Source organism: Anabas testudineus, chromosome 18 (assembly GCF_900324465.2).
Source record: "Anabas testudineus chromosome 18, fAnaTes1.2, whole genome shotgun sequence".
In the NCBI taxonomy this organism is placed as follows: Eukaryota; Metazoa; Chordata; class Actinopteri; order Anabantiformes; family Anabantidae; genus Anabas; species Anabas testudineus.
The window spans coordinates 3,645,208-3,669,476 of NC_046627.1; the positions used below are offsets into that span (position 1 = coordinate 3,645,208).

General features: G+C 41.2%; 1 pseudogene; it reads left to right on the top strand.

The window, feature by feature from the left end:
- Positions 1 to 8,646: 8,646 nt before the first annotated feature.
- The window catches only part of LOC113168707, a 30,797-nt pseudogene continuing 15,174 nt past the window's right edge, over positions 8,647 to 24,269 (top strand).

A 24,269-nucleotide genomic window follows, 5' to 3' on the forward strand; every position in this document is an offset into this window, starting at 1 on the left:
TTCCTCATTTATTTCACTGGACGTTCAGACCACACAGAGCAGACTTCACCAACGTTACTGAGAGAACTGATGAGACACAAACGGAATCATCACAGCATCAGAAGATGAAGATATGTTGGTCAGAACCAACAGAACCTCTTTGATTTGAAGACGACCCAGTTTCCATGTGAATCAATGTGCTACTGAAACAGACTGGTCAGTGATCAGTATCAGCTTCGAATATATTCTGTGAAGAGAATTCTTTACATCCAGCTGCATTAAGACTTAAACCGAGTCTGAACATCAGACGAAGTCTTTGATTTTCACTGCTCACTGTCATCAAGGACACATTTGGTTCAATCTTCTTTCTATATTGTGACGAGTGTATTTGAAGGTAAAGACCTCGGTTTTAGGGAAGTCTGGGTCTCTCTGCTCAGACTGCTGCCCCCGCGACCCCGCCCCGGATAATGGATGGATATACACCTGTGTGTCCTCAGATCCCTACAGGCCTGAGTCAGACAGAAACCAGATCACCATCAGAGCCTCAGGACTGATCCTGGGTCTGATCTTATCTGTGGCTGGATTCATCGACTGCAGGAGGAAGGTCAAAGGTCAGAGCAGGACACAGTCTGGACCCAGTTTGTATAGATGCTACTTTTGATCCGGGTTTAAACTTGACTCCAGGTTTATCAATCTAATGCTGCATGGGAACGTGTGTCACCCGGACTTTCTCCTGCTGTGTTCTGCATGTGTGAACCCACAAGTCCGCACAAAGTCTGGACCTGATCCTCCAGAGTCAGTCCGGAGTGCATATGTGGAAACATCTTAACAGTAGTTCTCTCACTAGTCCTTCTACAACCAGTTTGCTGCTTCACTGAAACAACAAATACTGTGTGTTGATGCATTTGGGACCAGTTCAGTCCAGTTTTAGTGATGACTGTTGACCCCTGTCCTTGTTGTGGACCAGGACATATTCTGGTTCCCACTAACTGAGACCTGATCCTGGACCTGGACCTGCAGCTGCAGCTGTTTATTAGATGGAGGAAAAAACAGTCAGTGCTTCTGTTTCCTGCTCAACAGACAGTCAGTGCTGCCACCTGCTGGACTCTGCTGGTCTGAACCTGATCCAGGATTCTGGTTTAGTTCCACACCAGGTCTCTGCAGTAACACAGAACCAGTTTTTATCCACTACTACAAATGTGAAACAAGCTGACAATAAATATTTGATCCTTTTTAAAGGTCGAGTCACATGTTCAACACATCTGAACTACACTTGTACTTTTATGTACTTGTATTTCATACTTCAACTTGAGTACACAATTTCCAGTGGTACTTCTACTTGTAGTGGAGTACTGTTTGAGGCAGGTACAGTGGCAAGAAAAAGTATGTGAACCCTTTGGAATTACATGGAGTTTTGCATGAATAAGTCATAAAATGTGCTCCGATCTTCATCTAACTCACAACAATACAAAAACACAGTCTGCTGAAAATAACACAACACAAACATTATATGTTTTCATGTTTTTATTGAACATAACATGTTACAGTGCAGGGTGGACAATTGTAAATCTTCTCTCTCCATTATTTTCTATTTGTGGACATGTCCTTGTTATTTCTGTCCATGTGCTGAACTTCTGGGGATGACTTTGACATTTTAGTAGAATAAAAACAACAACTATAAAGTAGGTCTACATTCAGGAATGAGGAGTGTTTGTGTGACTGTAGCTATAGATGAAGTTTAGTTTCATTTTTATTACATTGATTTAACTGGCGCTAAGTGTGTGTGTGCAGCCACACCTTCATGTCAAACATATGCACCTATTGTAAACACACCACCACCACCCTACTCTAAATGTAAGAGTCCTGACCTCAACCCGATAGAACACCTTAGTGATGAATTAGAGCAGAGACTGAGAGCCAGGCCTCCTTGTCCCACAACAGTGTGTAATCTCACTAATGCGCTTCTGAAAAAATGGTCAAGAATTCCCATAAACACACTCCTAAACAGCCTTCCCAGAAAAGTTGAAGCTGTTATAGCTGCAAACGGTGGACCGACGTCATATTGACCCCTGTGGATTAGGAATGGGATGTCAATTAAGTTCATATGCGAGTCAGGACTGAGCGAATACTTTGGACAATATAGTGCATGTTAAAAAGTATTATACTGACATATTGAAATAATGATTGAGTACTTGTACTGTTGTTCTTCATGTGTCAGTAAAGAATTTGAAGTGGTACTTCTAATTGTAGTGAGGTACTCTGTAAGGTTTTCATAATGTGACTTGAGTTTTGGGTTTGTTAACTTCTACCACGTGTGCAGTCTTGTAGATATTAGACTGATTCACCAGAAACATCCTATAAGCAGCTGTCTGCTTCACTTTTATGGAGGTGGACAAACAACCGCTTGGTCCTCACTGTTATTTCTATTAACTACTACTACTACTACTACTACTACTACTACTAATACTACTACTACTACTACTACTACTTGGTATGATCTCTTCTATAAGTATACCATGATTCTCAACTTGCTGTAATTTATCTGTTTCTCCTCTGGTCTTCTTCTCTTTCTGATTCAACAAACAGAAAGTTGTTCATCCAGTTTGTTCCACCCTGTGACAGATTAAATTTAGAGTAGGTGGAGGTGGTTTGTTTACAGTAAGTACATATTTTATAGTGAAGACATGAAGGTGTGGCTGCACACAGACACACACACACACAGAGATGAAGGACGTTGTCAGCGTCAGTTAAATTAATGTAATAAAAATAAAACTTTAAGTGAACAAATCTCCTTTTTACCACAGACAGAAGAGAAGCTGCAGAGGGATGAAGTTCATGGGGAAAAGCTGAGTAAGTGGAGCTCTTGATTGGTTTGATTCATCTTCATTAAATTAACCTGGTTTTGTCCTGTTAGTTACAGTTCACTCTTTCAGTCAGTAGTGGAACATGGACACAGCAGTCTGTCTCTTATTGTGAAAATCTGCTCCTGTTTCCTCCTTCCTACCTGTCCTACGTCATTCCAGGTAACAGCTCACCTGTGTCAGAGTCTTTTCTCGGAAAGTCGTCTTCTTCTCCACTTTGTCTGAATCTCCTGTAAGTTTGCTTTGTTTGATTCTTTCTCTTTGGTTCTGTTCATTGAACTAATAAAGTTCACTAATAGGAGGTTTCACTACGGTACCGATCCAGGACCGTGGTTCCACCTCGTCTCTCTTCCTGGTTTATTTATTTCCGCCTTCTGTTGTTGTGACACAGCAAAATGTGTCGTTTCAAACCGTCTTTAATGGACCTAGAGTTAGTGGATGGTCTCTAGTTGAACACAGAGTCGTTGTTACTGTGGAGCTCCACTTACTGAGGACTGAAGGCAGCTTTTCCTGCCTCCATCAGCCTGTGGAGGAGGCGGAGATGAGCCGCTGCTCTCCCGCTGTCTGAGCCACTAAATGCGGTCTGAGCTCGGCCGGACAGCCGCTGGAGAACAGCTCCGACTTTCTCTGTCAGTAGATCCTCACTACAGGACTCATGGGCTTAAATAATGTTCATATAGAATAGAAGAAGAAATAAAAGAAGACAGTGTTCCAGGAAGTAGTCTCTTCCTTCTTGATTTCCTTATTTCTGCTGCTGTTTAGTTCCACGTTACATTTAGTGACTTTGTTCCTGCTCCACTCAGATTAGTGTTCATTAGCACAGCTGTGGTGCTGACACCTGGTTTCCTGAGACCAGGTTCAGAGCTGTTTAGCTGTGTCCCTCTGTTCTGCTGTGTTCACTGTCCATTGGTTTGTGTGGGATAAACCAACAGTGGAGCTTTGTTGTCATGTTTAAATGTTCTTCTCTGTTCTAATCCTCATGTCTGCTGTGCTGTCCCTGGACTTTTACTGGGACCTGTGTGAATCCACCTGTTCTCTTGTGCTGGACCACTGGGAGGGGGTCTGTCCTCAGGTTTTCTTTCAGGCGTCTCTGTCTTAGTGCAGATTTATTGGGGTCTTCAGGGGGTTCTGGTTCTGGTTCTGTGCTCCACACAGTGAGTGAACAGCACAGTTGTGATCATTAGTGTCTGGATTCATATGAACATCAGCAGCATCAACATCAACGTGGACACAGGAACTTTAAAGGAACATTTCACTTCATTCTTGGATCAGTTGGACTGTTTGACACATCACAGCTTGTTGTGTTCACACAGTGAAGCTGATGTTGTAGTTAGTGACTCTGAGCACCAGAGGGTGCCGACATCCGTCCTCATTCCTCAGTGTTAATGTCCCAGTGATGTTTCTCACTGAGACTCTGTTAGAAATAAGTGAGACGCAGAGAAGAACGATGGAAACGAGAGAGAGAGAGAAAGACAAAGCTTCCTGTGTTTGTTCCGTCTGAAACAATCAATCTGGAAATCACCTGTACTCACGTAACACCTGTCACCTGCAGCTGATCTCTGAACCAAACCTTCATCATAAAGAGACAGAGCGATGCTGGAAAACCACATTCCTCAGGTGTGAGTCAGACAGGTGCAGAGAGTTCATCAGGACCAATCACAGTTTTAGTTTTAGTGATGTTTTAGTCTGAGGTTTTCCTTCATTATTCTGTCTTTGGAGGTTTAATAATTAGTAACAGCTAAAGAAATGATTCATATTGAACATGCAGGTACGAGCACTGGGTACAAATAGACTTAATGCGTCTGGTAGCAGGTGAAACACAAATAAGAATAAAAACAATCCAAACAACAGCAGCTGTTTGTCTTTAACTAGTGCAGTTTCATCAGGTCTGATTCTGATTCCATAAGTGAGAACGCAGCTGACAAGTGAATATGTGGACAGATGATTAGTGCAGACTCAGTTCTCTTTGTGTCACTTTGTGGACTGGAGCTGACTGCAGGAGTTTTTACATCTGGGTGAATTTTAAACGGAGTGATTCCACCTATCAGCTAAAACAGTAACAGGAAGTGGTGCTTTAACTTTAATGCTGCTCTGATGGACAGTGGATCACAGCTGCTGCGTATGGAGCTGTGTAGCTGCAGAGCTGTCAGTGTCCATGCTGACACCGGTCCACCAACATTCAAACAGCCAGCTAGTGCTAATATTGGAGCTGTGTTAACCAAAGTTAGCACAGACTATGAGGATGAGTCGTGAGGGTCCAACACCTTTGTGAGAAATATTTGGAAAAACTGGAGCTGTGAGAAAGACGAGAAAGACACATGGACACAAAAGATTTACACATGTTGGTTATAAAGAAAAGAACTGTCAGTGCTTTCATGTGGGGACTGATCGAATCGAAGTTGTCTGCTGAAAATAAGCAACTTATTTCATCTGGTCTTTATTGATCAGGGTCTAATGAACAGAGATCTCATCAGACTGGATTCAGCACACAGGCTGTGACTGTAGCACCAACACAACATACAGCTGTTAGCGTAGCTGTTAGCTCTGAACTAGCCTCTGACTCCTGCAGGTAGACTGACGGACACAGGTGGGTCCACTGGGTCACGTTCCTCAGTGGGTCTTCATCCTTTCTAGTTTCAGGCTGCAGGGTTCCACAGTTCCACCGGTTTGTTCCCATGTTACCAAGTTTTACACAGGGTTCTTTAGAGGGTTTTAAGTTGGGTCATGAAACCAGTTCAGCCAGTTCACATTCCACTCAGACTGTTCCAGTTCCTCCCTCAGCAGGAAAAACTCAAACCCTGAGGTAACATCAGTTTGTTCCAAAGGACTAAAAATTCCAGTTTTACCACAGTGACGTAGAGAAAACTTGAAACCAGAAGCAGCTCAGTCTAAAGATCCTGGTCTCAGTGAGTCAGTCCCAGTGTTCCCAGCAGCAGTGAACCAGCTCAGACATCTTCAGCTCCACGGACTGGACTCTTTAATCTGTGAAGAAAGCCAGGACCCAGAGTGTCAGCTGTCAGCCATCACTGCTGTAAGTCTCTCTGATGGTTCACTTTACAGTGGTATCATAATGTCTGCAGCCGGGACCAACAACAACCAGGTAGAACAGGGTCTGGTTCTAAGAAGATGACCTGGTTTCCTTTGTCTGGACGAGGTAACGCTGCTCAAATGGGTCAGCTTCATTACTGTTTCCTGTTTAAAAGAACAGTGATGTCATTTTGTTACTTGGAGGCTCCGTTGATGTTGAAGTTCGTTCATTTCATTAGTTTATTTTTCTGACATATTTTAGAAATTGGTGTTTTGTAGAATTTGATCTGTACTGGTACTGAGGTACTCATCAGTATCAACAGTCTAAATCTGACCCAGTTAAACAGAAACTGATGAACTGATATAAAATATCATGTTGATACTTGTAGACCTGGGTCCTGTTCTTCATACCTGGATTAACAGGTTAGTTGATAACGTTGTTGATGATTTGATATGATCCTGGTTTAGTCTCAGGTTCAGTTTGTGTAAACAAGATGACTTATTGGACCAGGAAGTCCTGTAAGTCAAACTAAACCTCTTAAGAACCTTGACCTATATTATTATCACATTTTTTGTTCCTCTGTCTAAATAAATATATAAATATGTGGACGTTTTTCAGCTCATACAACAAGAATGAAAGTCCATCTTTCTGACAGTAAGGGAACATGGACACAGCAGTCTGTCTCTTATTGTGAAAATCTGCTTCCTCCTTCCTACCTGTCCTGCATTTTATGAACTTGAGTCTTTGTTGCTGTAGAAAGTTTGTTGTAATTGCTGTGATTTGTTTTCACTGAGAAGGAGTCAATTTCTGTGATAAAAGTGTTTTAATCATGCTTAACTAAAGTTGAAACGGTTACTGGTGTTGATGATAATAATATTTTTCTCTAAATGTTGTTTAGTGGTGAAGTTACTGAAATCTTCCTGTCAGTCAAGTTAAATCAGTGGATCTCAGTCCTTCTGTGAGTCAGTTAGTGTAAATGTTGGTCCATCATCCTGTGTGTGCTGGGCTGCAGCTTCATGCCTCCATCTAGTAGACTGATAGTAGAAGTAGAGCAGCTGATGGCAGCTTCCTCTGCCTCCCACTGCTGTCTGACTGCATTCAAGTGACACTGATATGAAAGAGGAAAGAAGAGCCAATCAGTGGAGGAGCAGCTGATCTTTGTCCAGGAGAAATGATGGAAAGGAGGATTTCAGTTTTCACTGCACATCAATGATTTGTGTTTCCTCTCCACATGAAGGTAGAAAGTGTGTGTGAGCTGATGTGGATGTGGATTCAGCAGCATGGATCAGTGTGAAGACAGAGAGGAGGGAGTCCCTCCCTCTAAAATACCTCTGTGTGGGGACCATGAGAGCCAGACCAAAGCTCAGAGGTGAGATGACTGAGACCATCGGACTGATTCTGTCTCCAAGTCTCATCTAGAATTGAATATTTCATCAGGACATTTTTACTATTCTTCTGATTCTATTTTATTATTTATGAAGAAAACTTTGACTGAATATGTGAGCATCACCAAAGTTGTTTTTCTATCAGGTCCGATCAAAGACCAGAATCTCCTGGACCAGGACCAGAACCCAGCTGTGTGTCCTTCAAGAGTGACCAGTCAAAAGACGGTTTTATTGATTTTAAACATCAACCTTCATCAGACACAGAGTAAGTTGTTGTGAGTTTAAAATCAGTCTGAACAATATGATGTAAACTTTCTCTGATGATAAATTGTTGTGTTCTTTTGATTTCTGGATATTTCTGATGTGAGTTGATTTCTGTTTGAACTGTTGATATGAAGGAGAAGCTTTCTTCACTATTCTTCCAGCAAACACTCTGATCATGGATCAATTCTCCATCCAGCCAGTAGCTAAACCACTGATCCTGTAGAGGGTCTCAGGGGGCTGCTCCTCTTCTAATGAAGTGCTGACCTGCAGGCAGACGTCAAAGGAAGCAGCTGAACACCACAAATGTTGAACTCTGATCAAATCTTTGTGATTGAAGTTCTCCAAATGAAGATTTTGGTACAAATGTCTTAAAGAATCTTGACTTCTTCACTTCCTGTTGGAAGACTTTAGTTTTAATATTGTTGAAGTCAGTGTAGAGGACTGTTTGTCCCCAATGTCAGTACCAGAGCTGACGTTTGAAGATTCATTTAGGATCCACCAACTAATGAATGAATGAATGAAGTTGTTCACATGTGAATTAGTCAAAGTGAATTGTGTGAGCAGCAGCACTCTGCCTCATACTCACACAGGTCAACATATTCAGACTGGGAGCTGCCCAGTACAACCAGTGTGATCCAAGCAGACTCTGTCTCTAGATGCCTTGTTCCAACACTTGAGCATTGTTCAGTGAGGGAGGCAGAGATATCTGTTGTTCAGAGCTGCTGAGACTAAACCAAAGTGACTGGTGACAGTAAAGCTTCACCACTACAGGGAGTCTCTGATTCACTGTTCACATCAAATCTGTCTTCATGGACCTTTACCTTGTGTGTGTCTCTGTGTGGACTGACAAACTGTGAGCTCATTCTTGATGATTCCTCCACAGAGTGGACCAGGAGAGCTCAGAGGTTCCCAGTGGTCAGTCTGCCCAGCAGCATCCAACACAGCTGGACTTCATATTTCTGGTCTGTACATGTCCAACTTCTAATTTTCCATCTGTTGTGTTCCCAATAATCTCCATGCTGCACTTTTTAGACCAGTGGATTGTCAGTCTGTCCAACATGGATCTGATGTTTGGCTCCATGATTTGAGTTGGATTGTGTCATTCATATAGTTTCTGTTCCAGCTGCTGGAGGAGAACATTGTCACTTTTGTGAAGAACGAGCTAAAGAAGATCCAAAAGGTTCTGAGTCCAGATTACCCACAATGCTTAGAGAGTCAGAGGGAGGATGAGGAGGTGTTGGATGGTGAGGATGAAGATCAGAGGAGGAGCAGCAGAGAGGCATTTGTGAAGATCACACTGAACTTCCTGAGGAGAATGAAGCAGGAGGAGCTGGCTGACTGTCTGCAGAGCAGTAAGAGGATTTCTCTAAACATTTAACATCATGGACAAATGAGACGTTTACTGAGAGCTGAAGATGTGGAGTGTTAATATGTTGAAATGTGAATCATTTAGGGTCATGAAACTGTAAAACTGTGTTTTCATTAGAAATTATATTGATCATGTTTTTGTGGTTTCATTCAGGAACTCCTGCTGCAGTTTGTCAGCGTGAACTTAAATCTAATCTGAAGAAGAAGTTCCAGTGTGTGTTTGAGGGGATTGCTAAAGCAGGAAACCCAACCCTTCTGAAACAGATCTACACAGAGCTGTACATCACAGAGGGAGGGACTGGAGAGGTCAATGATGAACATGAGGTCAGACAGATTGAAACAGCATCCAGGAAACCACACAGACCAGAAAGAAGAATCAGACATGAAGACATCTTTAAAGCCTCACCTGGAAGACAGGAACCAATCAGAACAGTGATGACAAAGGGAGTGGCTGGCATTGGGAAAACAGTCTTAACACAGAAGTTTACTCTGGACTGGGCTGAAGACAAAGCCAACCAGGACATACAGTTCTCATTTCCATTGACTTTCAGAGAGCTAAATGTGCTGAAAGAGAGAAAGTTCAGCTTGGTGGAACTTGTTCATCACTTCTTTACTGAAACCAAAGAAGCAGGAATATGCAGGTTTGAAAAGTTCCAGGTTGTGTTCGTCTTGGACGGTCTGGATGAGTGTCGACTTCCTCTGGACTTCCACAACAATCAGATCCTGACTGATGTGACAGAGTCCACCTCAGTGGATGTGCTGCTGACAAACCTGATCAGGGGGAACCTGCTTCCCTCTGCTCGTCTCTGGATAACCACACGACCTGCAGCAGCCAATCAGATCCCTCCTGAGTGTGTTGACATGGTGACAGAGGTCAGAGGGTTCACTGACCCACAGAAGGAGCAGTACTTTACGAAGAAGTTCAGAGATGAGGAGCAGGCCAGAAGAATCATCTCCCACATCAAGACATCACGAAGCCTCCACATCATGTGTCACATCCCAGTCTTCTGCTGGATCACTGCTACAGTTCTGGAGGATGTGTTGAAAACCAGAGAGGGAGGAGAGCTGCCCAAGACCCTGACTGAGATGTACATCCACTTCCTGGTGATTCAGTCCAAACGGAAGAACATCAAGTATGATGGAGGAGCTGAGACAGATCCACACTGGAGTCCAGAGAGCAGGAAGATGATTGAGTCTCTGGGAAAACTGGCTTTTGAGCAGCTGCAGAAAGGAAACCTGATCTTCTATGAATCTGACCTGACAGAGTGTGGCATCGATATCAGAGCAGCCTCAGTCTACTCAGGAGTGTTCACACAGATCTTTAAAGAGGAGAGAGAACTGTACCAGGACAAGGTGTTCTGCTTCGTCCATCTGAGTGTTCAGGAGTTTCTGGCTGCTCTTCATGTCCATCTGACCTTTGTCAACTCTGGAGTCAATCTGCTGTCTGAAGAACAGCCAACTTCTATGAGTTCCAAACAGTTAAGATGTGAACTAAAGGTTCTCCACCAGAGTGCTGTGGACAAGGCCGAACAAAGTCTAAATGGACACCTGGACTTGTTTCTTCGTTTTCTCCTTGGTCTTTCATTGCAGACCAATCAGACTCTCCTACGAGGTCTGCAGACAGAGAAAGGAAGTAGATCACAGACCAATCAGGAAACAGTCCAGTACATCAAGAAGAAGATCAAAGAGACTCCCTCAGCAGAGAAAAGCATCAACCTGTTCCACTGTCTGAATGAACTGAATGATCGTTCTCTAGTGGAGGAGAACCAACAGTACCTGGATTCAGGAAGTCTTCCCACATTTAAATTGTCTCCTTCTCAGTGGTCAGCTCTGCTCTTTATGTTGGTGTCATCAGGAAAAGATCTGGATGTATGTGTTCCATTCAAATACTCTTTTCATTACATACTTACTTACATACTTTTCAGAGGAGGATCTTCTGTTTGTGCTGGGAGTCGTCAAAGTCTCCAAGAAAGTTGTGTAAGTGTAAAGATAGTGGAATTTATTCATCATTAAATCCACAGCTATTGTATTTTAACAACAAAACAGAACTTATTACTTGTTTTCTTGTATTACATAATATTTAATTTTATTTTAACACAAATGTTGTCATGTTATACATCACTGTTTTTCAGACTGAGTGGCTGTAACCTCTCAGGGAGAAGCTGTGAAGCTCTGTCTTCAGTTCTCAGCTCCCAGTCCTCTAGTCTGAGAGAACTGGACCTGAGTAACAACAACCTGCAGGATTCAGGATTAAAGCTTCTGTCTGCTGGACTGGAGAATCCACACTGTAAACTGGAAACTCTCAGGTCAGGTCAAGTTTCTTTTTTAAATAAATGGGGATATTTAACAAGTCTGTATTCTAACTGACATGAGAGAGACCAAGGCATATTAAACTTCCTGATATCACGAGTTTTAAGTTGCAGAAGTTTCTTATCAGTATTTTTACAATATATAAAAAACTGTACTTTCTTTTCCTATTATTGTGTTGTATCTTTTTAGTTTAGGGTCAACATCAAAGGTGATTACAGTTTGACACAAATGTTGTCATCTTATGCATCACTGTTTTTCAGACTGAGTGACTGTAACCTCTTAAAGAGAAGCTGTGAAGCTCTGTCCTCAGTTCTCAGCTCTCAGTCCTCTAGTCTGAGAGAACTGGACCTGAATAACAACGACCTGCAGGATTCAGGACTGAAGCTTCTGTCTGCTGGACTGGAAAATCCACACTGTAAACTGGAAACAATCAGGTCAAGTCAAGATTCGGTTTTAATTAACTGGAAATAATAAACAAGTCTGTAATTCTAACTGACATGAGAGAGGCCAAAACAGATAAAATTTACTAATTTCACAATATGGAGACAGAAGTTGTTACAGAACTTTCTCATCTGTATTTTACAACAAATAAAATAGCTGTATTTTTCCTGTGTGTTTTAAATTCATTGAGTCTTAAAGGTGATTATCGTTTAACATAGATACATCTCTTTTTTTAGACTGAGTTGCTGTAACCTATCACAAAGAAGCTGTGAAGCTCTGTCTTCAGTTCTCAGCTCCCAGTCCTCTAGTTTGAGAGAAATTATCCTGAGTAACAACGGCCTGCAGGATTCAGGAGTGAAGTTTCTGTCTGCTGGACTGGAGAATCCACACTGTAAACTGGAAATACTCAGGTCAGGTCAAGTTTGTGTTTTAAAAACTTAAATATATATTTATTTATGTGATAACAGAGGACATGAGTTTGGCTGGTGTGAGGGTAGACGATGCCCACGATAGAGTGAGGTGGAAAGGGATGATTCGCAGTGGCGTCCCCTGATGGGAAAAGTCAAATAAGATATATATATATATATATATATATATATATGCTATTTTTATTTTTTATGTCTGGATTTTGTTTGGAGTTTCAATGAGTGACAGAAGAAAAGTTACGTCACTTAAGTTAGTCAATATATGTTACCTGACCGTCACAACTATAAAAAAATTAAAATACAAAGTTTTTAATATTTCACACTATTTTCAATGAAACATTCATGATCATTCATGTTTTTTTAAACAGACATGTAGCTTTGAACCACACCTCAATTCTTTGTCATTTTTTGGACTCCAGTTTTGCAACCTGACTCTAGTTTATGTTGTTAGAGCTTCACTTACTTTTTCTACCATGATTCTGTATGTGACTAACTTTGCTTCAAATTCAAATAGGGGGATGGGATGTTTTATCTGTACAAAAAAACCCACCACCAAATCTCATCTGTTCTACAGACTGTCAGGCTGTATGATCACAGAGGAAGGCTGTGCTTCTCTGGCCTCAGCTCTGAGCTCCAACCCCTCCCATCTGAGAGAGCTGGATCTGAGTTACAATCATCCAGGAGACTTAGGAGTGAAGCTGCTGTCTGCTGGACTGGAGGATCCACACTGGAGACTGGACACTCTCAGGTATGGAGAGGCCTGCTGCAGCCAAAGACAGAGTCTGATGGAGGAGGAAGTAGGGATCTTATTGATTAATTATTAATCAATGTTAATAATTGATTCAGTTAAAATCTATATAAACTGATGATGCAGAAGTTGTTTCAGAAAAAAGGCCAGTATTCCTCTTTGTTACCTTGTTGCTCCTCCAGATGGTGCCTCCATTTGTTAGAATTAATAAAACAAAGCACCTCTTTGCCATGAAAGGATGAAAAATATGTCTCACTGTGGAGTCATGTTGATGAACACTGCAGCAGAAAGTAATTTTGTGCTGAAAAACATTTCCTGTCAGCTGATGACAAATCTTCACTGAAGCACTTTACATTTAGCAAAGAAAAGAGGGGAGCTCCTGTAATTCTGACTTCAATGTCTCATTCTGACTTTGTGAAAAAAACTCCTCATGATGAAATCAGGTGTTACATTAGATTCTGTGAACTGAGCAGGAAATTCAGCTTTACTGCCACTACCAGTGTTGACAAATCTGAGGAGAGAAACCAGCAACCAGGTCTATGAGAACAAGCCCAAAAGAAGTGACTGGGCTCTAAAAGCCAACAGAAAAAGCCCAACACAGGCAGCCTTATCCACCTTATAGGTAGAGTTTTTATCCACATAATGACAATGAATGAATATCAGAGGATTGAATCAGGTCACAGCATCATGTCTCTGTCTCCTCAAATAGTGATGATTGAAGCATCTTCACCTTCCTGAGATTCTGATCATGTCATGATGAGATCTTGTGTCATATATAGGAGACAGTAAATCAGAACTAGAACATGTTCATTTCATCATTACAATCTGTCAAAGAGGAAAAACTGTTGTTCCCAGTTGAAGAATTAGTTTGTGATTGAATGTTTTTCTCCTCAAACTCCTGTTTTCACTTTCTGTCTCTGGCTGCTCCAACAAATCTGACACCAAATCAGATGAAGCCACAAAGTCTGTGTGTAATGATCAATATCCAGTAGCTGTAGGTGAACTAGACTTCCTCTGAACACAGGACAACGTCTGAAGCTCAGCTGAGATCAGTCCATAGACATTAGAGAGAGGAAAACACACACACAGAGTCCATGTATGTGGAGTTGAGCCTCTTGGACTTTGCTCTCCAGTTTCCTGCTTCCTGTGGTGTCACATTAGTTTGTCTGGTGACAGAGTGAGACTGAAAGCAGGTGTCTGACACCAAAACTGCTGTGAACTAGAGAATTTAAATCTTTCCTCCATGTCACCTCCCTGCTCTGTAGAATTCCAAGATAAGGACTCCAATTCCTTAGTTGTTTGCTGAATGTCCATCCCTACATACAAGCCTCCATTAGAACAGAACCAGAACACACTGTGTGTATGAGAGCCATGTAATGTCCATGTGTGCATGCTGAAAGAGACTGTGCTGCTCTGACCCCCCTCCTCCTTTCAGGGTGGAGCCTGGTGGAGTCCGATGGTTGAGACCAGGTCTGAGGAAGTGTAAGTGTGTTTTTAATGAGATTGATGAAAACAAAGCAGCAACATTCAACCATCTTCAAACTGTCACATCACTCATTCAAATCCCTGATGTCATGAGTCCTCATCAAACTGATGATAGATTAATAACTGCAGCTGGATTGTGTCTTGTTCTCTCCATCAGATTTCTGTCAACTCACCATCGACACAAACACAGTGAACAGAAAACTACGACTGTCTGACAACAACAGGAAGGTGACATATGTGGGGGAGGATCAGTCATATCCTGATCATCCAGACAGATTTGACCAGTGTCTTCAGCTGCTGTGTAGTAATGGTCTGACTGGTCGCTGTTACTGGGAGGTCGAGTGGAGCGGAGTGGCTTATATATCAGTGAGTTACAGAGGAATCGGAAGGAGAGGAGACGGGAAAGACAGTTGGTTTGGAATGAACGATCAGTCCTGGAGTCTGAGTTGCTCTGATGATGATTACTATGTACTCCACAATAACAGAAGAACATCCTTCTCATCCTCTGACTCCAAAAGAGTATCAGTGTATGTGGACTGTCCTGCTGGGACTCTGTCCTTCTACAGAGTCTCCTCTGACAAACTGATCCACCTCCACACCTACAACACCACATTCACTGAACCTCTTTATCCTGGGTTTGGAGTCAGGTTCCCTGGTTCCTCAGTGTCTCTGTGTTCAGTGTAGTACTGAGAGTGTCGTCCTGTCAGAGAAACGTTGTCTCTGTTGAACAGATAGTTCAGTCTGTACATGTCTGTCTCTTTCACTCACACACACGTTTTCAGATTCATGGATTCAATCAGTTTCTTCTTGAACCAGTTCTAAATGTTCTAAACGATTCCTTGTAAATGTAACCCCCACATTCTGCATGAAGTGTGAAGCTTGTACCTTCTGCACACACCCCTGACTATCTGTGTCGTACTGGTTATTGTTATGTTGATGTAGTGAGGAAATCGTGTGGCGCAAATACACAAGGTGCTGGGGTTCCAGATTGCTATAGCGACCTTAAACACGCACCTTGTGTGCCGCAATGTAACCTAACATCTTAAGCATCAATAGGAATTAACACGTTCATATGAAAAACTTGGGTGCTCCCACAAAAAGCTTACCTTGGGGTAAGAAGCAAAGAAAAACAAAAAAACCTGGAACCCAGAATGCAACAGGCTCTTGTTCCATGGTGTCTGGTAAGGGACAATCATCAACAACTGAAATTACTGTTCCATATTCACCTCATCTTGAATTTATGGCTCTCCAGCCATCAGGCTCACATCAGCACTACTGACACAAGATAGTAAAGTCCATAGTAAACTGTATCGAGCTTGTAGAGTGATAATGTCGAGTTGATCTATACTGCACTATATTGTATCACATGAGTTGCGCAGCTTGTCTTGCTTTGATCTTCTATTACAACTTCCACCTTCTTTATATCCTCTGCTCTTCACTTTCTTGTTGCACCGCTCGGCCCTCCAAAGACAGCCTTTTTAGGGTGACGATTCCCCGCTGAATTTCTCCTCAGACCTGACAGGGGTACATCTGCATTGGCAGAAACCCTTTCCACCCCTCTTACCTGCATTTCCCCCACATCTTCACCTTCCAAACCTATGTGTTTATGCTGACCTGCCTGGGGTGTCTGACAACCATTAGATAGTGTTGTGTGGAGCCAGTTGATGCATGTGTCATGGCATCCACATACTCATACCATCATCTCAACATATTTAAAAGTGTAATCTCAGTACACCTGCTGGCTCTCTGACAACTGCACTGTCAAAGTTGTGTCCTTGGTCCATATGTAGTTTTGCAGGAAAACTAAAGCCACTTCATTGGTCTTTTGGTTTTTCATGGGGTAGGTTAGTGCCCAAACAAGACAAGTGGTCAGGAACAATGAGTACTTTTTTTTTTTTGCTGCTCTTTGACCTTTCCGAAGTCCACACATATCAACTTAATGTAAGGTCAAAAGTGGAAAACTACTTGGCTTGTCCCAAAGCCTCTAGTGCTTCCTCTATTCTTGGGAGGGGTAAATCATCTCTCATGCTGCAGGTGTTGAGCTTCCTGTAATCTATGCATGGCCTTAGAGACCCTTCCTTCTTGGGCCCAATCACTACTGATGATGCACAGGGGGCTTTTACTGGGTCGTATGATCCTGCAGCCTCCATCTCTTCCAGCATCTTCCTCGCATTTTGCCACTGCAATGGGGGACTCTTGCAGTATATTCTAGTATTTAGATTACTTTGAACTCATACATGACACAAATATTCACTTGGACTCATGGATAAACTCAGAGTTCTCCTAAAAGTAGAATATATTATGTTGTGTCTGTGCAGAAATCCCAATTAATTAAAAAAAATGTTATTATTATTTCTGTCTTCTAACCTCTTTATGTATTTGAGTTTAAACCTAATTCCTGTTTGTCTCCTGGAGACGCTGTCTTCAGATCTGGTAGAACATACTATAAAGGGAATCTTGCTACTTGGTAAATAAGTGTAGGCTTAGCCTCCAATATACTGTATGAGCCTACTACAAAACATTATGTCCTGTTTCAGAAACCCAACTGACTGTATTTGATACTGATTGACAACTATGGCAAACTCTTGTTCTGTGCTGTTGTCTGCTGGGGCAGCAATATGGTAAATGTTCTGCACTTTTCTAACTAACTGGTTACTCAAAGTGCTTTACACACACAGCCAGAGCTGCCTATGCAGCTGACCTGACTCACCGGGGGCAACTAGGGGCTTAGTATCTTGTTCAAGGACACTTTGGCATGTGATGTGGCAGCGGAGAATTGAACCACCAATCCTGTGATTGGCAGTCAACTGCTACTAACCCCACCCCCACTATGAGGGTCTCAGACACTAACAGACTGAACCAACTGATCAGGAGGGCTGGCTCTGCTCTGGTGAATCCTCCACTAAACAAGAGAAAACTCTCAGATTTACTAAAGGTTTGTGAGGAATATATCACATGCAAACTTCTTAGCACCCACAAAATCTAGTAAGGGTGCACATCGAGGAATGACGCTTTTATGAGTGTTAAACATGAATCTTTTAAATTTCTTACTTTTTCCACCATCGCTCTGAGTGTTTAATAGTAGTCTTCAATAAAGACAGGAAATATCAGGTGTTGAAAAAAGGAAAAATTCCCAAACTGTCCCCAACCAGACTGAGAAGAGGTTTGATCATTATAATCTGCAGCTCACAGACTCTGGTGTGAACTGTGTTTTTATTATCTCTTCGTTTGAAGTACAGAGTCCGTCTTAAAAAGTCATTATATAAATACCATTTTTTTAATACTTTAACAAAACTTCAGTTTTGAACATTCAACATTGTATCAAGAGATTGTTTCATATTCAGGAAGAAGGACATTAAACATGTGTGAGACAAATGTCTGAGTCTGTTAAACTTTTGATTGTGTTTGAAATTAAAGTCATGTAATAATGAACAGAACATCAGTTGAAAAACAGAGGAAGAACATCTCCTGCTTCCTGTCCTCTATCACGTCCAAAGATCAGCAGCAAAATCCACTGTCTGAATCATAGCTTCATCTGAGACTTTGATCCAACCAGAGAAGATCAGTGGAAAATGAGCAGAAGAGGGAAACAGTGGAGGATGAAATCATAGACAAGAAACAACCATGAAGTCAAAGGAAGAGTGACGTGGGAGAATTTATGGATCTTATGGGAAATTCTTAAGAGCAGAGCTTAACAAACCTTTTCTTACAAAAATGTTCTTCTTGTTCTGATGATAAATCTTCTTGTTGTTCTTCCTGTTGTCGTTGTTTAGATGATTCTTCATATTGTTGTTGCTTGTTGTTGGTGCTGTTCAGGTGAATTGTTCTAAAGTGTGGATGAAGCTTCATTTGCTCCACTGCGCCATCAAGTGGACGATCAGCGAGAAACAGGCAGTGACTCTAACCACAGCATGGCTTTGGAGTGTGAAGCTGAGAAAATGAACAAATCATGTTTGGGAGTTGGACAACAACGAGTCTGTCTTTAGACAGAGACAATGTCGGGGTCACAAGGGGAAACGGAAACACGGTGGGGAGAGGGTTGTGAAGTGACTGTGCTCCTGGAAGATTTCTTCCTTTGGATTTCAAGTCACTTTTCCACAGCGCTGCTCCTCAGTCGGTTTCTTCTGGTTCTTATTTCTCCAGTTAGAACCGTCTCCTCCTGTAAGTTACATTTCAAACACTAATCAATCTGATGGAATGAATCAATGGTGGAGTTGGAGGGAGGAAACTTTGTCAGAAACTTGTTCTTGTCCTTCACTTCTCATTGAACTGTGATGTTTGTTGAATTTGCATGATGCTCATCTACATACACTCACAGCGAGTCGGACTTGATCCGTTGAAGCAGCTCCAGAGGAGGAACCAAAATGCCGGATCCCGTGAAAGGTTGGATTGTCTCAGACTATTGTAGCACACTTGGTGATGGACAAACACAACGAGGCTGTGATGAAGAAGGGACGGAACAAGTGCAGCATGATGGTGATGTGTTCAGATGGTTTGGGTTTGATTCTGTACTGTCATCTGTCGGTGCCAGCATCCCTCACATTTCCCGCTGGGATGAATCAAGTCTCCATCAACTGGGGATGTTCTTCAAACTCTGATATTAAGTCACACATGACCTCAACCCCTAATAGTCAGTTTTCATTTAACAGCACCCCCAAAAAAACAATTAGTAAAACTTACTATTTCTCTACTATTTTTAGAAACTGATTTTAATGGAATTATTCTTTGAATGGTGATCTCCAAAGAAATTCTCCAGGTGCTGGATGGATCAGACTAAGTCCAGAAATGGAACTGATTAATTAGTGGTTTATTTGCCTACAGTGATTCTGTTGCAGTTCACACATATCAGTGTTACTAATAAGTCACTGGATGTTTTCATGACTATACCGACCTGTTATTTAGTCATCAATCACATTATATGAAACAAAGAAAGTTAAATCTGTTCCAGTGACGTCTTGTGATAAAAATATATCTCACCTCTGATTCCTGCTGTTCTGACAGTGCTGTTTGAATAAGGGGAGAACTGTTAATAATGAATCCAGTAAGAAGCCATAACAGACAATAAAATGTCAACGTTGATCCAGTTTTCACATTTTTCAAGTATTTAGTTATTTGTACAGCAGTGAAATAAGTATTGAACACGTCTCCATTTTTCTCAGTAAATATATTAATAAAAGTGCTTTTTACAGGAGATTTTCACCAGATGCTGGTAACAACCCATGTAATCCACACATGTAAGACATCAAACCATATATGTCCACAGATGAAGTTCTGTACAATAATGTGAATTGACAGTGAAAGTATTGAACACACTTAGTGGAATTTATTTAACACTTTGTACAAAAACCTTTGATGTAATTTCAGCCTCAAGACTCCTCCTGTATGGAGAAACTAGTCGAGTGCGTTGCTCGGTGTGATTTGGTTTCATTCACACAAACAGTCTTCAAATCTTCTCTAAACTCTGATCTTTAGTTCTTTCCATACATTTCAGTTGGACTCTAATCAGGTGATTGTCTGGGCTGGGCCACTCCAGCAGCTTTACTTTCTTTCTCTCTGAAACCAGTTGAGAGTGTCCTTGACTGTGTGTTTGAGTTTTTACCAACATCTGGTGAAGATTTCATGTGAAAAGCACTTTTAGTTTTATATTTAATGAAAAGAATGACAAAGTGCTTAATACTTATTTTACCCTCTGTATCTGTATCGGCCCATATTACAGCTTGTTCTTATTTATGTATTTATTTCATCATTCATTCATTTGCCAGTTGTCCCCTGGTCCCACATTGTGTGAACTACGGTCTGAAATCAAGTTCAATCTGTTCACTCAAGTTGGATATTGGTCAGCACCTCCTCAGTCAGTCATGATTAAAAATAGTAAATGGTATTTATTTATTCAATTTATGGCTCTAGACGTGATCTTGGGTGAAAAATAAAAACTGTTTCCACCTGGTTTTGAACTGAAGACCTTTCACATGTGATGCAAATGTGATAAACACACACTACAGAATCCACATGAGATGTCAGGTTTAGGAACATTTAATAACCAACTGTGCACGAAGAGGCTGCACGACTTTCACAGTCCAGATAAAATGACAGTTGTGTAAAGAGCTTTCATGATAAATAAACTATTTAAGAAGTTTTTGATGGAACCACGTAAAAAACTGAACAACAAAAAGTAGAAGGTAAAATTCAACATTTAACAATAAAGTAAACTGGATAAACTGTGTGTAGGTGTCAGGATTTGTCTGTTAGGTCTAGTTTAACACATTACTAACTGTTATATGGAGATACTATTGATCAGTATCTTAATAGAACCTGGAACAGTTCTTCACTAAAACTACATACAAACTAATTAAAGAGAATGTAAATTGAGGCATATTAGACTATAAATATGTCTCCATCTGAGATTCTGGTCCAATAATAAAGATGTAAGTGATAAAATAAGGTGTGAAAACCCTGAAAAGGTCCAGTGTGGCTGATTCCAGTGAACAGACTCCCTCTGAGAGCGCTGGTCCAGTGGAGCTGTTTCTTCCAAACTAACAAATGTCTGGTGACAGGTTGTGATGAGGACGAGACAGCACCTGCTGCTGGACTGTTACCGCTCCAGACAGGTGAGAGACCAACTGAACAGGGAGGGTTTTAATATCCAACTAAATGAAATCTGGAATATACGGTCTCTGCCAAGAACCTGTGTCCCATGAAGAAGGAAACCTTTTCTATTTCATCATTAGCATCACTAACGTCCACATCTGGAAGACAAGCGCAAAAATGGTGTTGGAACAGAACATGATCTGCAGCAAGTCCAGTTTCCAGCAAACAATTTGTGGGAGAACAGTTTGATAACGACCTCCTCCTCTGTTCTTTATCTGTCTGTTAACTATCAAGTGAGTCCTATTCAATGGGACTTGTTTGGTCTGTTTGAATTATTACATGGCTGCAAATCTTTCCAGTTGATCCTTGTTATTGTTGATACAAATATTTATTGGTGTTGAAATATTACAAATGTGCATTTTATTCACAGACTAAAGAATATGTCAAACGATGATGATGATGAGCCGACAGTTTAGTAAGTTCATCTAATCACTGTGGCATCTGAATCTTTAGAAATAAATTAAAAAAGAAACGTTTCTCATTCATTGGTTGTTCTGCTTCTTATATCGACTGATGTAAAACCCTCTCTGACTACAACATGGGCTGCAAATGGACAGTTGAGCTGTTTCTCTGTCCCAGTGGTGAAATCTCAAGTCACATTTTAATGCATTGTGTACTTTTACTTTTATTAGTAGCTACATGTTCCTGATTACACTTAAATAGAGTACTTCTACTCTGAGTCTGATACTTTTTTATTTATCTGCTGCTATTTACAGGTCAGATACTGGATAAATCAGGGAGGCACCACAGTGATGAATTCATGAATTAAATATTGATTGTTCATCCTAATAAGGTCAAATGTATTTATTCCCTCTGAAGACTTATTGTGCTCATGATGTAAACAGGAAAGACAACAATTCACATCAAGCTCCTTCATCTCTGCTCCCTCCATCCTTGATCCCTGTAGCCTTGGTGTTTCCAGGTGTGAGTCCTGCAGAGTAGAAACAGCTGTCAGAAGAACACCACAGAATCCACGTCCAGCTGTTCTATAATGTTTTCCTTCATCACTGCCATTTGCTGTTTCACTTATTAGTTCAACTCATGATCCACCAATAGAATTGAAGAACTGATGAGTTCTAATGAGGAAAGTTGGAGATTTGATCTTGACAGGTAAGAGACGTTTGATTGTCACAACAGGTGGTTTGACTTTGGCGACATCTGCTGGAGAAATGTGTTTTAAATGAGATCAAATGTGACTGAATGTTATTTCTATAGAAAACATTTGTGTTGAGCCAAGTTCTCGTGTGACTTAGATGAAGGAAATTGTGATTGTGTGGAAATAAATCAAATGGAACAATTGTAAATCTTCTCTCCATTATTTTCTATTTGTGGACATGTCCTTGTTATTTCTGTCCATGTGCTGAACTTCTGGGGATGACTTTGACATTTTAGTAGAATAAAAACAACAACTATAAAGTAGGTATTGTCGGTAGTATAGTTATAGAAATAACATTCAGTCACATTTGATCTCATTTAAAACACTTTTCCAGCAGATGGCGCCAAAGTAGTGACTCACATGTTTCTAAACATTGAACCATTTTCTGAATCAGCTGCTTTAGTTGGTTCAAAGCTCCTGAAAGTTTCTCTTCTCCCATCACTACGTGGTCATAAGGAGCCAAACTGTGTTGAACATGGAGGGAAACTCTGGACTCATTTGGATCAGGGATAATAGAAGAGAAGACTTGATCCTGTCGTCATGACTACACAGTGATTCTACGGATGGATCCAAAGACTAGTGAGGGCGACATGAAGCTTTTCATCAGGTTGGTTCAGTCAAGTCAAAGCTTGTTGAGGCTTCATTTGTTCGACTGCACAAAAACTATGAAACAGCTCAAACTATTAAAGGACATTAGTGGTTTGTGTTCACTTGTTGAACTGACTTGAATAAATCTGTTAACATCGTGTTTTTGTTTTATTGTAAATCACAGTGGTGGAAGTGGAAATAATTCAACAGGGGGTGAAGATACTTTTATTCATTTTTATTCACAAATATCCATTTTTCAACAGTTGTGAGGACCAGAAACAGGAAGACGAGCTTTTCCATATTCATTCATTACAGAATCACAATCACAATAAATAAATCCCAATAAGAGACGAGCCACTGAGCATTCAGCAGTTTGTACAGTAGAACTGATGCATTGATACAGCACTACAATGTAGAACAAACCTGAAATATATGAATTACTATTCAGGATTCAACAATCTAGTGTATCGGCAGCTTTCATTTGATTCCAGCTCACAGGGGAATAGTAGGGAATGAATCAGCAGATGCTCTGGACAAAGAGACAAACAGGGAGATTTGATGGAACCACTGAACAAATCAGAGACAGAAGCTGTGATCAAAACCAGGATTATGAGTGAACGACAACACAACTGGGACGAAACCATTACAGGTGGACACTAGAATACAGAAAGAGGTTGGTAAAAGGAGAGTTAGTGGAAGAAAGAACAAGAACAAGACTGAGGTTTGGACATAAAGGACTAAATCAAACACGGAAGAGTCAGTAGAACATGTTTTATGTCAGTGTCAGAAATATAGTCAGCAGAGAGAGAGAGGAGCTGAAAGTAGAGCTGGAAAGAAGAGAATGGAGTCAGAGTTCAGGGTGTTCTCAGTAGAAACAGGACAAATACCAAACCAGTTCAGAAAGTCCAGTGCATATGTCAAACTCACGGCCCGCGGGCCACATCCGGCCCGGTGTGTAACTATATCCGGCCCGAGATCATTTCTATATTATTATCAATGGCGATATGAAGCGTTGGTAACACAATAAACTACAGATCCCATAATGCAGCGCTTCAGCTGCCGAACACATTCCGCGTTAATCAAATCTAGTTTATGATGCTGCAAGTTATTATGAAGCTGGTCCTCAGGATGCCAAGTAATGTTGAACCATATCGTTACAACACTGTTCACAAATACGCACTTTGCTGATAAACTGAGTTTCACGGAGCTTTGGTGACTTTAACGAACAAGAAAAGAAGTTTGAGTTGCTTCTCAACCCATTTACCGTCGTTGTGGAAACTTCACCTGTGCAGATTCAGATGGAGCTGATTGAGCTGCAGTGTAATGACTGAAGGTAAAGTAGGACACTGCAGGACCCGCACAGTTTATTCACTCCATTCCCGCAGAAATGTCCCAGCTCCGTCCACATGAGGCTCGAACCTTGTTTATGTTTGGTAGAACAAATCTTAGTGAGAAGCTGTTCTCAGTGATGAAGACTAACAAAACAGCACACAGGAGTCGTCTCACTGGTGAGAACCTACAGTCCATCCTGAGAATCTCCACAACACAGAACCTCACAACAAATATAAACGAACCGTTGACAA